The sequence below is a fragment of the Dendrobates tinctorius genome, unplaced genomic scaffold, assembly GCF_039654945.1.
Source record: "Dendrobates tinctorius isolate UK_male_01 unplaced genomic scaffold, ASM3965494v1 ptg000065l, whole genome shotgun sequence".
Classification (NCBI taxonomy): Eukaryota; Metazoa; Chordata; class Amphibia; order Anura; family Dendrobatidae; genus Dendrobates; species Dendrobates tinctorius.
In genome coordinates this window covers 34,984,765-35,000,330 of record NW_027361733.1, presented here as the reverse complement: position 1 = coordinate 35,000,330, position 15,566 = coordinate 34,984,765, and the positions used below count along the sequence as shown (strand labels likewise).

Here is a 15,566-nt window from a genome sequence, read left to right as displayed (position 1 = left end):
TATTCTGAGGGTATGACCACTTTGGCGAGGAACTGGGAGGTGTCAGGTAATTTCCGGACCTGACTTACCAGGATGAGTTGTTGGAACACTCTTCGACCGGCATGGTATCTGGTCACATGATTCCAGTCACCCCCTTGCCATCCATCAGTCAGAAACTCCCCTACCACCATGAGGACGTTCATTCCCAGGGTCACGATAGGCCTAGGGCCTATGAGGCCTTTAACCAACACAATCCCTTTTCTTCACAACTCTATTCTGCAAATCCGAATCGTAATCCACACCACCCCTGTCACTCTGATGGCCAACTGATTGGCAGCCACCTGTTTAATATCCATCCCCTTCCTGGACCGGCTGGCATCAGGAAAGTGAATTTAGAAAGTACTCTTCTGGCATCGTGGTCACCTGGAACCCCGTGTCCATCAAGTAGCAGATGCATTCCCCAACAAACTCAGCTCAGGTGATTGGCCTTTCAGAAACAATATTTTTGGAGTCTTCCTCCCTTTCGCATAGGGTACGGGGCCCCATGGTGCGCTCCTCAATTGTGAGGTGCATTAGTTTAACTTATAGCTTCTGCTTCAATTGCCCTGGCTCAGGCAGTCCTAGGTTATGTGTCCCCTGGCGAGAAATGGGTCTGCGTCATAGGCCTTGTTAATGGTCTTCGATAAGTCCTTATTCTGAATGACTTCGATAAAGTTGGCATCAGACAAAATGGTCTTGGACGGGGTCCCAGGTACGGAATCTGTGGCATGGATTCGGGACAAAGCATCCGCTTTCCCATTACATAAACCTTGGCCATATGAAATGACAAAATTAAATTGGTTCAAAAACAGACTCCAACGAGCCTGCCATGGAGAAGGACATCTAGCAGATCTAAGGAATTCCAGATTGCGATGATCCGTGAGCACAATAACTTGTTGTGCTGCCCCCTGCAGATGGTGTCTCCATTCCTTAAATGCAGTGATAATGGCTAGAAGCTCTTTATCTCCCACATCATAGTTCTACTCTGCAGTGGAAAGTCTGCAAGAGAAAAAAGCACATGGATGTACCAGACCCTTCTCTCCTGTTCTCTGTGAGAGGATGGCCCACAGAGCACAATCTGAAGAGTCCACTTCCACGAGTAAAGGATGTGCTGGGTTAGGGTAAATTAGTACAGGTGCAGAAGTAAACAGGAACTTAAGGCAATCAAAAGCTTCCTGAGCTTGTGGGGACCACAGTCTTTTCCTTCTTAGTTAGCTGCGTAATGGGTCGAACAATTTCAGAGAAATTACAAATAAATAGTCTACAAATAAAAAGTTTGCAAATCCGATGAAAACGCTGTACCTCCTTGACATTTTTAGGTGTGGGCCAGTCAAGAATAGCCTGGATCTTACTTGCCTCCATGTTAAGCCCCTGTGGCAGGATGACATACCCCAGAAATTGAATCTCTGTGCGATGGAACTCACTTTTCCGGCTTAATGTAAAGTTGATTCTTTTTCAGGCGTCTCAAGACTGTTCTAACATGCTCCTGATGTTCCTGCAACAAATCAGAAAAAATCAAAATATCGTCCAGATAGCTCACAACAAACTGGTCTAACAGATTTCTAAAAATATCATTAGTCAAGTGTTGGAAAGTTGCCAGAGCATTGCAGAGACCAAAAGGCATCACAAGATATTTGAAATGCCCATACTGACATCTAAATGCAGTCTTACATTCATCTCAAGAGCGAATCCGAATCAAATTATACGCTCTTCGAAGATCCAACTTAGAGAAGATTTTAGCATGTCGTACTCTTTCCAGCAGTTCAGGAATTAACAGTAAAGGGTAGCGATTCCGAATGGTTACCTTATTGAGCTCTGGATAATCAATACAAGGTCGAAGAGTTCCATCCTTCTTCTTTACGAAAAAGATGGGTGCTCTTGCCGGTGATGAAGAGGGGTAAATGAAAGCCTTAGCCAAATTCTCATCAATGTATTCCTTCAGAGCCTGCAGCTCCGGAGCTGCTAGTGGGTAGACGTTCGTGAATGGAATAGCCACCCCCGGAAGCAGTTCAATGGGACAATCATTGGGTCTGTGAGGAGGAAGCTGGTCTGCCATTCTCTTTTCACAAATATCTGAGAATTCATTATAAATGGATGGTAACGATACCTCAGTGGTACATTCCGCATCCCGAGAACTCGCCTGGCTTGTTACTGATGTTTCCCTTGATGGGACAGTGATCTCCTTGGTCTCCTAGTTGATGATAGGATTTTGTGACTGCAGCTATGGAATTCCTAAAATTAAAGAGAAATGTGGTGAGGAAATCAACATAAAGTATAGCATTTCCTGATGATCGGGTTCAAAGAAAACTTCCAGAGGTACAGTTTCGAGATCTACTGGTCCAGAAACCAGAGGGGAGCCATCCACCATTTCCATAGGTACCGGGGCGGCTCTCTGCTGAGTCTATATGCCATGTTCCTTGGCAAAGGTTAAGCCCATAAATCTGAATCCACCATACTGTAGCTGCACAGGGAATCCATTGTCCCAACGACCGGATCTTAATGCAAAGGGAGCAATGTATATCTTTAGAAGAGGTAGTCACAGACATGAAATGGCATTCACAGAAAAACTAGACTCAGATGCAACAGATTCAGCATCCTGATTCTCAAATTCCCTGACCGTGGCTATTACCTTACGAGGCCGCTTGGGACAGTTGATAAGGAAGTGATCTGACTGACAGCAGTAAAATCACGTACTGACCCGGGAACTAAGCTCCCTGCGCTCGTTACTCTCACGCTGCTGTAAAGCATGGGCAGCATGGTAGCTCAGTGCTTAGCACTGCAGCCTTGAAGTGCGTGCTGGAGTGCAAGGAGTTTGTATATTCTCCCCGTGTTTGCGTGGGTTTCCTCCAGGTTGTCCGGTTTCCTCCCACATTCCATAGACATACTGATAGGGAGTTTAAACTGTGAGCCCTAATGTGGACAGCCAGAGATGATAATGTGTTCAAACTGTAAAGCGCTGTGGAATATGTTAGCGCTATATAAAAATAAAAATTATTATTTATTATTAAAGCATCCACCTGCATGGAAAATGGTTCAGCGTCCCAAGAGAATTTGCCTGAAGGTTCTTTAGAAGAAAAGAAGAGTTAAAAACACGATTAGAGGCTGCAAATCTCTGTTTACGCTCAGTAATTCGTATGTCAATGCGTACACAATGTTGTATGAAAACGCATCAGCATGAGCTAACTTGTCTTTCATCACACTACACAATCTCCTCTTAAAAATGGGTAATTGGGCATAGCAGTCCCAAATCGTATCCACCACCAGCCGTCTAAACTCGGTAGCGTATTCAATGACAGAACGCTTACCATGACGTAATGATAACAAGGCGGTTTCAGCAGTAGTGCGACAATTAGGATCATCAAACATCATAGACATTGCAGCAAGAAAATCGTCAAGGTTATTCAAACAAGGGTCACAAGTCTCCATAAGTGAATTTGCCCACACGAGAGCTCGGGAGGTAACATGATTATACATAAAACCTTAGATCGATCAGTAAAGAAGTGGGCGGCATGCACATCAAAATACAAAAGACATTGATTTAGAAACCCATGAAACTTGTAGCGGTCTCCATTGAACCTAAACGGCGGAAACTTGCGAGGGCTAATTGGCAATAGCGGTCCCGGGGGTGGAGGCGCTCCTGTTGCTATCTGATTACTTAAATCCTGAAGCACCTGCCCAAAATGGGCCTCCCAGTTAGCAACCTGGTTTTGCAGAGCCTCTATCTCCCCCTTTAAAGAGTTGATCATAGAGAACAACTGATCCAACTTTGTCTCAATCGACATTATCCCAGCAGATTCCTTAAATGGCCTGAGTATCCTGTAACAATTATAAGGGTACTATGGAATCTGATTGTGTGGGATAACACGAGACTGAGACCAAAGCTGGTGTAAATAAGTATATTAAGAAGTGAAACAAAGCTAACAGAGCACTTCCTGCAATAGTAACGAAAGCACAGCACAATATAGAATGATGCAAGTGTAGCAAAACTAACAGAGCATTTCCTGCAATAGTAAAGAAAGCACAGCACAATATAGAATGATGCAAGTGAAGAAAAACTAACAGAGCACTTCCTGCAATAGTTACGAAAGCACAGCACAATATAGAAATGTCCAGTGAAACTGAAGAGCAGAGCGTGACCGCTAATATGAACCAGTCCAACTGTAATATGATTCAGGTGTGCACTAGGCACTAAACGTGAGACTCCAGCTGTATATACGAGAGGAAGCACACAGCCCTTAAAGAGGAAGTCCAGCAATATTATGGATGAGCACGCACACCGCACTAACATGTAGAAGTCCAGCTATCATATAGGTGGAAATGCACACAGCACCTAGATGTAGAAGTCCAGCAATTCACAGGAGAAGCAAAAACAGAAGGTCACCACATGTACCTTTTGAGTCCTGCACAAGTCCAGCAACACAGCCCACACAAACAGAGACCAAGAGGAGATGGGGAGGTCAGGATTCCTTACTGGTCACAGCAGTTCTAGAGGCAAACAGCTCCTCATTAGAAGTCCAGCTAGCAGTTATCGGGGAGACACACAGGGAACTGTAGGCAGCAGAGCATGGAGAGGCAGAGCGCTGAGTAATGAGCAGCAGCAGCGAGTCCACCAGTAGACAGGCAGGAGCTCAAGAGCAAACAGCAGCAAAATACTCAGACAAAGAGGAACACACAACCTGGAGTTAAATGACAAAACAGACAGAAAGTTCCATGACAGGGTGAGATGCAAGACTCCATCTTGAATAAGGGCAAACAGGCACAAAGGAAAGTCGGGAATCTTCACACTGGGTGCGCTGGAGCAAAGGTGGGTAGCAAGGATGTGCAAATACTGGTACAAAATCTCATATCGATCAAAAGGGTGAGAAGGCAGGTCCACTAGAAGACTCATCTGAAGCCAGTACGGGGAACATGGCTGAGCAGGAGGAAGAGTGGGTTGAGGTGCCGGTGGAACAAGAGTCAACACCCTCACCTCTAACCAAGACAGAAGATAGGTCAGAGGAAGATCCACTCAGTGGTGATGTGATGTGTGATCTCCAGGGAGAACCCTCAACAGTGGAACTGCGCAGAACAGATCTAGCCAATGCTGGCATTTCTCCTGATATGCACAAAAAGTTTGTCTCGTCACAAACCCTTGAAGAAACATCGATTATCTAGAGACTCTCCTCGCCCAAGGACTGGCAAGATAAAAGGAAGGAGGAATGTAGGAGAACGGATGGTAGGAAACAAAAGTTTTGCAAAGCGGTGCAACCTCCAAACTTGAACAAAACTCTGCGGAACTATTCCCAAGGAGAAGAGTTGCAGGAAAATTTAAGCAGTGCCCCGAATCAGGTACTAATGACAAAAGGTAAGCGTGCCAAATTGGGAAGAGATTTGGTACCAAGAAAGAAGACAGATGCTTTTGCTGCCGCTCATGCAGCCGCGATAGGTCACAGCCATGGGTACTAGCTAGGCCAGGACCTAGACGATGGTCAAGCACCGACGATTAGTGCTCCGCCAGTGAAGGTCCAGGCTGCACTCATTGACGGTCAAGCACCGAAGACCCGAACTATACTGGTCAAATTTTCTGACCTAGACAACGCTGGGCAAGTCAAGGACCAGCCCCCACCGATACAGATCGAAAGGTTTGTCGGCGACCAAGCTTTTAAGAGGTCCTAAGAATCTCCGGCTAGAGACTGCAGTCTGGGCCAGTGATCGAAGGAGATGTGTGAAACAGCCCATCATTTCCAGCACAGACTTATCGTACCAGATAGGGTCCGGCTGATGCTAAAGCGGCCCAGAACGTTGATAGACTTTGTAAGAAAAAATGTTCGCTAGTGAGATGGAGCAGTGGCCCTCGTCAAGGCCCAAAAAGCTGCAGAAACTTCTAAAAACTGTTTCTGCCAAATACTGGACTTGTCCCCCACCCCTAGAACTAGGTTAGACTGTAGACTCTGAGCTGGTTCTGCAGTTTCTTGTTGTATACTAATCCATATACCTCTGTTATACAATTGCTCGTCAAATACTCTGTAAATATTGTCCTTTTGTGATTTGTCATTTTCAGTATCTGTTTTTATTTCATATTGCTAATCCAATAAGTAAATTGTTGTTTCTATCTGATGCCTCCGCTGTTGCATTGAGTCACTTGCTTACAGAAACATAACATAAAAAGTAGTAGCTACTTTTTTCCTCCAGAGAGTAATGTGGAAGTTGCTTAGAAATGTATTTAAGTTTTTCATTAGTCTAGAAAAAACTTACTGCATAAAGTGAAGGTGCAATTGTAACCTAAAGGGTTTTTTCTTACTCTGCTTAGCATGACCACTTTTACAAAGAGCAGTGTACATGTCTTAATTTATTTACGGACATTTTTGTCTCTGTCCGGTCACATTACTTTGCTTCCCATGCAGAGCAAAAGGTTAGGAACATAACTAAGAAGGAGGAGAGGATTCAAAAGAAGATAACTCTGAATTTGGATAATCTAAAAATAGCATCAAAAAGGCAAAGAAAAACCAAAGTCTGAATCTTGCAGGTCTAGTATTCAATGCATTTAGAGGAGGGGTGGATCAACAGCTTGTTCAGTCATGGTACTCTACAGCTGGCAGGTTATTTTTACCATGACTGACTAAATATGGTCAGAGAGGGACTGGCAGCAGATGAGGACCCTAGCTGGTTGCAGAAAGATTTAATATCTTATCTGTATATATAAGTAGTGTAATTGTATTTTGGATTCTTTTGCTGACCATTGCTCTTCCCCTCATTTCATAAACACATGTGTGTATTCTTCATCTTCCCAATATCATAACCTGCTTATCTGATAACCTACTTATGGTAGTTTTTTCTCACAAATCATGTGGTTCGGCTGAAACTATTGATTTGAAATTGCAGTTAAGTACATCTTTCACAAGACTGCAGGGGAGGGATGCATAGGAGGGTTACTTAAAGGAGATTATTTATTTCTCTAGATAATAAGCTAGGCTAGTTGTCCATAATTTACAGGTGTGAGACGTCTTATCAGTTGTTTGACATCTTGCATTTATTGAGTGAGACGAGCCAATAATTTACTAATAAAACTGGCCCACTTCTACCACAAAATGTTCACAGAGCTTTATGACCGGCCAAGAATAACAACACACTCCAATGAGTAAATATGCACACCCTTCATCAATGCATGTGCTTGTGGACATCCATTCCATAGCAATGTTCTTGTGCGAAGCCTTGAGGCCGTGAATGCTGCCTCTATTTCAAGCACCTCTCCATGTGCCACTTCCCATCTTGCTGGAGATCCTTATCCTTAAGACTCTCTATCCCATCCATCGCAACCCTTCATCTCTAGGGAGGATGCAAAAAGAATTGGACTGTGTTAAGGTGCTTGAGTGTAAGGGAGGTGGAGAAGCCGATGAGGGGGTGGGGGGAAGCTGGTATTTTCTCTCTCTCTTAAAGTGTGGACTAATACCATTACAGGGCCTGTTCTCTTTCTCCTTTCCTGCATTAGAGATTGGCTCTGGGAGAGGGGAAGGCGGTTGCAGCATAATATTACCTTGTGATTCTATGACCCTCCTCTATGCATCCCTAACTCTCAAAAGCTGATTCAGCTTTCAGCTTGAGCTCTGGTGACTCCACTGCTGCAACAGACTCTTCTAACAGGGTATGTCTCTCTCTATGCTGTTATCTTTTCCACTGGCTGCAAAAGAGCAGTTTTCTCTCCTTGCTTGAGCAAAACATTACCTGGTCCAGTCAAACTTGCCTGATGACTTTAGATGAGCATCTCTGCTTCCAGGGTGATGCCTCCTCTGTGTGCTTGGCATCTAAAGTGCATTAATGTGCTTCTTTGGTTGGGTATGTGCAGGATGAAATTACTCATTGCAGAAATCTGCAGAGCAAGCAACTGAAGTAGATGGATCAGGCTGAAATGGTACAACTTTGACATGTAATCGTTTGCTAGGGTTAACTTGTTCAATGCTGGTGAAGGCCTGAACAGTCAGGGGTTTTGTAGCATCTTCTTAGTCCCTTTTTTATGGAACTGGTTAACCCAAGCTGTGTACAGCATCTATCATGACAGGATTGTACAGAAGCCGGAAAAAGCTGAGTGTTTGTTTAATTAGTAAAGAACCTTCTCTGTCTGGAATTATATCCCGCACTTAATTAGTGGTCACAGCAGGCTAATTCTAACAAATGCTATTAAATAACAGTTCCCTCCTAGTAAAGCGCGTCTCATGTCATGTAACGGAATAGTGATTTCATTCATATAATATAAGCCACTAATAGAGGGTATAATAAAGCGTCCAAACGTGTCTAACAAACACCTAACAACATCAATTGATATCACGCATGTTATTAAGGATACAGACATGCCTAGCTAAGCAGCAAACCACAGCAGCAGAATATGGGTGCATATATAATGCGCAGCATGGCCATGTCTGTGTATATGTGTCTAAGACTGTGTTGGATATGTAATAATGACAAGTTGTAAGCTGTGTGTTCACTATATATATTTTTTGCAACTAAAATAAACTTTTTATTCTCCCAGTGGCAATTGAATCTATATCCTCTGAGAAAATTGTTTATTTTATTAGACCCTCCAGATTCTGACATTGATAGCAAGGAAGTGACATAATGTGACACACAAGATGCCTTACAACCCTATCAGCTTAGAATAAAAATATTTTAACCCACCTAGATATCTGACCAATTTCTGTCCAACCAGACCGCTATCAAAGCGAATTGTTACGTGTGTAAATGGCCAATTGATCTGCTTTGAATCTGTTTCATCTTTGCGAAAACTGAACTGATGTGCTTCTGTCCGCCACAATCACTGTAAACTGTCCTGAAAGATATCAAAGGTTTATATTAGGAACACCATAACCGATGAAGCAGAAGAGAATTGGCTTTTATTGTATTGAAATTGCGGTGCGCGTAAAGGGCCAACTCAGACCAATTTCATCATTTGCAAAATTGGCCTGAGTGATAAGAAAAACGTATGGAAACTCAGCTTAAGTTACATAGCTGATGTCTCCATGTCATTTTGTCAAGTCATATCTCATGAATATTCTTAGCATTAATATACTGCAGTGCTCCACATACTACAGACACGTGAGAGCGAGAGCTCCTGCAGGATGCAGCGATCTCTCAGTGCACTTCATATGAGCCTGAGACTTTGACAGCTTTTACCAAATGTGCTTTAGGATATTGAGATTCTTTGCTACTGAGGTGTCATTGCAAACAGCACAACGATGGGACAAATAGTTTCCCAGATTTGTCTCATTTGTTAAAATCTGAACTTTTGCTAAGTTTCCTCAACAGTTTTATTAACCATAATCTTCTGTACAGTAGTGTGCATCATATTATAATATATTACAGGTTATCTGTGTTATTCTGTAATATAGAAATTGATTCTTTTCAGCGAGTCAAATTATGTAAAAAAATCACAGTCTTTACATCATGTTTTATATCAACTTTTGGATTTAAAGTGTTTATTAGATTAATAAAGGTTTAGTTTTAAAAATCATTTTACAACGTGATGTTAGATTTAGTTGATCAAGTATAGTAATAAATACATATATCGAGACTTATGCCTCAGCAGAAAAAGGAACTAATTTAATGCCTATGTCCAATTCTGACTTTCTATCATATCCAATATTTTGCTAGAAAACAAGATTATTACTGGGATAAAGTTTCTATTGCCTAAAAAAAAAACAGTTTAGTAAATACTAACAATCCGATTTTACCATCCATCCTCAATGGATGGTCCTGATACAAGATATCACAAAGTGCCATATTCAACTGAGAGAAGATTGTGGCCCCAGTGTAAAGCTTTACTACACAGCCCATATGAGGGTCCTCTATCATAATAATACACCTGATCCACTATGGTATATAACAAAATATTCAGCACCAAAACCAAGGATAAAGGCAGCACAGCTGCTCACTACTAAAGGCACAACTGGTCAAAAGTCCCTTGTATTCCTGCGGGCTTGCAGATATTAATCAGTCCGTGGGAAGACTATCCATTGAAAAATTCAATCCCACTTTCCCTTGTCAATAGCCAAAGCATCGGATTATTGACTCAATTATCTCCATATACAGGAAGAGACTTCTGGTGCCTTCCTCGAATAAAGGGCTTTAGCTACGGTGAGGAAAGAGAAAGAAGGCTACAAATGGTCCACACGCTATGGTAATTTTATTTCAGGTCTTCATTAAGAACACTGCAACAAAAGCAGCAAAATTCATTAACACTAAAACAGCCATTCTACATTAGCCTGTAAATTGCTATTGATCTGCATCAATTCTGACTTGTGTGTGTAATGTGCACTGGGAGGAGGTTGCCTGGGGTACAGTGAAATGAGGCAGGTAAGTTGACCAGCTGAGCATACCATTACAGCAGTGCTGAGTGAGCAGGAAACACCACATTGACCTCTTCGTTTAGTCAGATGCCTAAATCCAGCTCATAATAGACCTCTATTCACTGTGATCATCATTTTCACTAGTGGCACCCACACTACATTGTTAGGGGAGCTTTAAAGCTCAGAGTGGATGCAAAGGAATGAGTGAGCAAAGAGAGAGAGAGAGGGAGAGAGACAACTAGGGAGAGACAAAGAGAAGGGACAGATTGGTGTTAAGTGCTGAAAGAGACTGACACAGAGACCAAAATGCGTGGCCTGCAACCTGCCTGCTTTCTTGGCTGCCCTGATTTATCTCTCATTTCAGATGCCTGCTCATGTAATAATTCTGTCCTGCCGTGGAAATACCGGACACATTGAAATAAAATGTGAGCAGAGGGCACAGCCTTTGTCTATAGAGTGGAGAGATGCACATGTCTTATAGTAAGAGGCGCCTGCAGCAGTGACATCTACGGACTCCAGAGGTAAGAAGTCTCCTTAGTTCTTTGTTTGTGTCTCGCCCTGTCTTGCCTCTGTTCCTCGCAGTCTTGACCTCACCTCAGTTGTCACCCCGGTAATGCTAAATATGGTGATATTGGGGGGCCATGACCCTTTCAAATGATGCCTGCAGAGCACAATGCCTCCTGTACTCCCTTCACTGATGCACTCTCTGTGCAACTTTTTTGTTCAATGTGCTTTCTAAATTCTTTTTTTATGTTGTCTATTTCTGTGTAATTTGTAACAATCATTAGCAATGCTTTTTACAATGAAGCAGTGTAAGTTTTATAGTGAGTATGCAGTATGCTATTGTGTGCATATATTAACATAGGGTTCTAGAAGATGCATGTGAGACAATGTACATAGGGTACATGGAAAAGTTATAAAAGGTCTGTATTCTCAAAGATGATGACTAAATATATTTGAATGGACAATCTAATATTGAGGGAGAGAGAAAACTCTGCATGAGGTTAGATCTATAGTGTAGACCAAAGTACTACATTTATATTCTGCATGGTATACAAGTCGAGTACTCGCTATAGGTGCAGTACAGATGTGTGTAGGTGCAATGCAGATGTATATGGTTTTCTAGAGGCAGTTTATGATATATATGCCTTTCTTGTCTTAGTATATATACATTAACCCTCTAGTTGAAACTCCATATCATTATTTCCTTCATTATGGTAAAATAGGTAAAAAACAACCAACATGTAAGAATACAATTCATGCTATATACTATGTGGAGAAACATCAGAACTGAAAGGTCTAATGTATTTCAAGCCTTTAAACATCACAATTCTTTGGACTCCCAGGACAACCTCCTGTTTGGGGCACATACTTCTTTATATGTCCATATGGAAGTGTCATTGCTGTGGAATGTAAAGAAGTATGTATCTCAGGTGGGGAAAAGCTGCGCTGGATGTGACATGGCAGATGTGACAACTTCACAAGTTCCCCATAAAAGCACTTAGAAGAAAGTTGAGGGTAGAGTAAGGACACTGGAAATGTCTTTGCATTGGATAAAACATCACCACAAACGTGACAATTTCATGACAATATTGGCTTACGCTTAGCACTCAAGCTAAAGAGAAGCTCAGAAGCTATATGGCGTTACTCAATAACCCAAAATTAATAACAGCAAATTGTACTAAAATAAAGAACATTTTACTTTTTAACCCTTCACTCCCCATTTTGACAGAATCTTAAAGGCAAGGGGTTAAGATAAATAAACGTGTCCTTTAAGAAAAGGCTTAAAGAGTCTCCAGCTTCCTTACAATGCTACCCATGCGTTCATCCAGATTTCCAAAGCGATACTGCGCCATGGTGTGAAACAGTTGACTAAGCTTTCAGCATATACAAATAGTAACACATGTGGCTGCTTAGCTTGCTATAGATTCTCATGTCATTGACCTCTAGGAGCCTAGGTTGGGTGTGAAGAAAGCTGTATATGCATCCAGATTACGTAAGCACCCTGAGACACACAGCTTTCTTTTGGTGCAGTGCCCTCAGCACAAGGGTAGCCACTATAGATACAACAGTAGAAAGCGGAAACTGAAGATGTGAATTTGACATCCGTTATTCTACTATTTGCATCCAATGTGTTTTAAACACATAGTTAACATTTACAAAAAAAAGTTAAAAATTCAAAATGTCTAAAAATACTATTGAGATTAAAGGAAAAAAATATGTACATGCTAGAAAATAGGCAACTGTCTAAAACAAAAAAGAATAAAAATAACCCAAAACTGGTGGTAGTACTACGGTGTGGGCATTCTGCAAGGATGTATGTATTTCTTTGATTATGTATGCAACTGCAAACTCCATAGACCTAGATTTTATTTAGATCCTTTAATTCAGCATTCAGTAATCCAGAACTTCTGATATCGCAATAACGAATTACAAGATTATTCTTAGTTTCACAGGATTAGTAGCAGAGATAACCGATAAGTAAACTTCACAATTTTTATTGTTAGAGTCAGATTTACAGTTTTTTAGACCTTCCAATTACAATGTAGCAAATGTCTTATCCCTTTATTATCAGTGATTTTACTACAATAAGACCCTTTGAAATTTATGTCCATTATACCAGTTTTTTTAATCAAAAGGAGAATGAAATTGAAACTCGAGGGAAATGAGAACGTCTATAAGGAAATGTGCGGGAATGTCTCCCCTCTCCTTGTGATGGGACCTGATCTTGCTTTTGATCAAAACGGGAGAATGGATCTCCAGAACATGATGTGAAAGGGGCTTAACCCAGACATCTGAAAGTAAAGATAGGGTCAGATAAGGCAAATGGGGGGGGGGGGTATTTTCTTCCAGCTCACAGGTTCCCTGGGCTTTTCAGAGCTCACACTGACCAATTGTTAAGTCGGGTCTGAATGTGGAATAAACTAGGAACCAACTAATTCACTTGTTAGAGTTAATTTTTGTACCATCTTTACTATACCATAATACCATAATAATGATTTGGGATGACATTCTGGTAGTAACGTTTAAACGTGCAATTCATATTAGTTAACCTAGTGTTTGCAGAGTAGGCAGGAAAACTGTTATCAACCATTAGTAGATTGTCTCTACGTAATGTGTTCCTGATTTGTTAGTCTTGTAAACAATTATAAGGAGCGATGGTTAGTTATAAAACTGTGATATATAAGGGTGAAAAAAATCATAGGTACAGTGATAGGTGAATAATAAACAGACTTCTATACCTAGAGAGGATGGGACTCTAGAGTTATGTTTGAACTGCATCCCTTAACAATCACTGTTAAGTGTGCACATCATGTAGCTGGATGTACCACTGTAAACCAGGTAGCAGATAGACTTACTTTAGGTTAAGGTTTTATCTCCATTATCAGAGAGCATGAGGCCTCAGACAAGTTGTCAATTTTAAAAAATCCAGTTTTTCAACAGATTTTTAATGTTGAGCTGAACACACGATAGTGGGTGCTGAGCAGAATAAAACATTTTTTCTTTGCTTCTTTTTTATTTTGCTTCTCCATTGCACAGGTATTAGCAATCATAGTATTTAGCACCTAATGAGTTAACATTAGCTAAGCCCAAGTGGGTGTTATCAGATAGCTATCACTGGGGGTGTGTACTTCTTCTCCCTGTAAGATTTGCTATCTGATAACACCCTCTTGGAATTAACAAAATTTAACTCATTAAATGCTTTGATTGCTAATACCTCCAAAATAGAGAGGTGAAATTAAAAAGAAACAAAAATGTTTTATTTCGCTCTGCAAACACTTTTACATCATGTGTCTTGCTTAACATGAAATATTTGGTGAAAGGTTCTCGCTAATACTGGAGAATCTTTCAGAACGGACCTTAACCAATTAGAAGCAAAAAATGACTGCAAAATGCATGTCTCTAGGACCCATGTCCTTGCACTACATGGACTCTGTATTGATTTTAACTGGCCCTATGTAATACTTAGCTTACATTATAGTGCCGCTGTAGGCAAGTTGTACTAGACAGAATACAAGTGATTTCGAAGGAATTCAATAGTGGGATGCACTATGATCAATATTTACAAATTCAGATTGCGCAAAGTGGACTTTTGGTTTAAAGAAACGCTCCAGACAAAACTGCGATACTGTGAGACTCCCTCAAATCCTGCAAGAGGCATAAAATATGAGGTCCGCTTTGTAAATAGGGTTTAAACTAGAGTTGAACTAAAAAGCAAATAGATGTACAGTATACTATCTGGTGAATTATTTTCTATGCTTGCAAACTGCTTAACCGTTTCATAGCTAGGCAACTCCCTGTGATTAAATCCAGTGGTGAAAGGATCAATTAAAATCCAAAAAGTAAAGTTGAAAAAAGGCTTAAAAAAAGAGAAAAAGCCTGACCTAGCAGACTGTGAGAAGAGTCAATTGATGATCTTGTACTCGTGTGTGTATTGTTGTACCACTTTGACTGTGTCAGCAGGTGGAAACGCTCATCAGGACATTAAATATTCAAAGAGCTGACTGCGGCAGGGCCAGAGAGAGGCTCCACCAGGATGAAACCCGCTGTCCAGGCTTTATTTTATAAAAAATCTCAGGCCTGTTCTTATATCTAGCTCGTTCTCTGTGTCATGCTTTTATTAGTGGATAATATAAAGGAAGGAAGGGACACATGCAGGCACTCTAAACCTAGAACTTTTAAGGGTTAAAACAAAAGAAGTAAACATAAAAACATATATAAAGGAAAAAAAAGTATTTATTTCAAGGGCTTACACAACCAGCTTATGCTCTTGTACAGTGAGAGATGACTGCAGTAGCCTGTTAGTCTTGGCATGTTATCAGGGTGTTGCGCAGTGGAATTGACTTGATCTTTACACATAAACTACTCTGCATTTTAGCTAAGATCAAGTGTAGTGTCTGTACTCATCAGTTTTATATCTGGAGAACAAATATTTCATGGGTTTTTAGAACACAGAAATGGGGTTGTTCTGTCCACTCCATGCATTGACTTGGTATTGCAGTACTCCAAGACCGGTGCATGATAACAATTTTCTAAAAGATGAATGCTTGGGAATGGCTAATATTTTCTACTAAAATCAGACAGTATTAAAGATTGCATTTGCACATTTTCATGCAACATACAGACAATACATAGCATTACCTTTATCATTCACCTTCTGTTGCAGAAACGTTTGTTTAAAAAATATCAATTTTTCCTGGTGATAAACATATATACAAAAAAAGTTTTAAA

At 41.0% G+C, this 15,566-nt stretch overlaps 1 pseudogene; it reads left to right on the top strand.

The window, feature by feature from the left end:
* The first annotated feature begins 15,193 nt into the window (after window positions 1-15,193).
* On the top strand, window positions 15,194-15,360 carry LOC141095021 (U2 spliceosomal RNA; annotated as a pseudogene).
* Window positions 15,361-15,566: the final 206 nt, after the last annotated feature.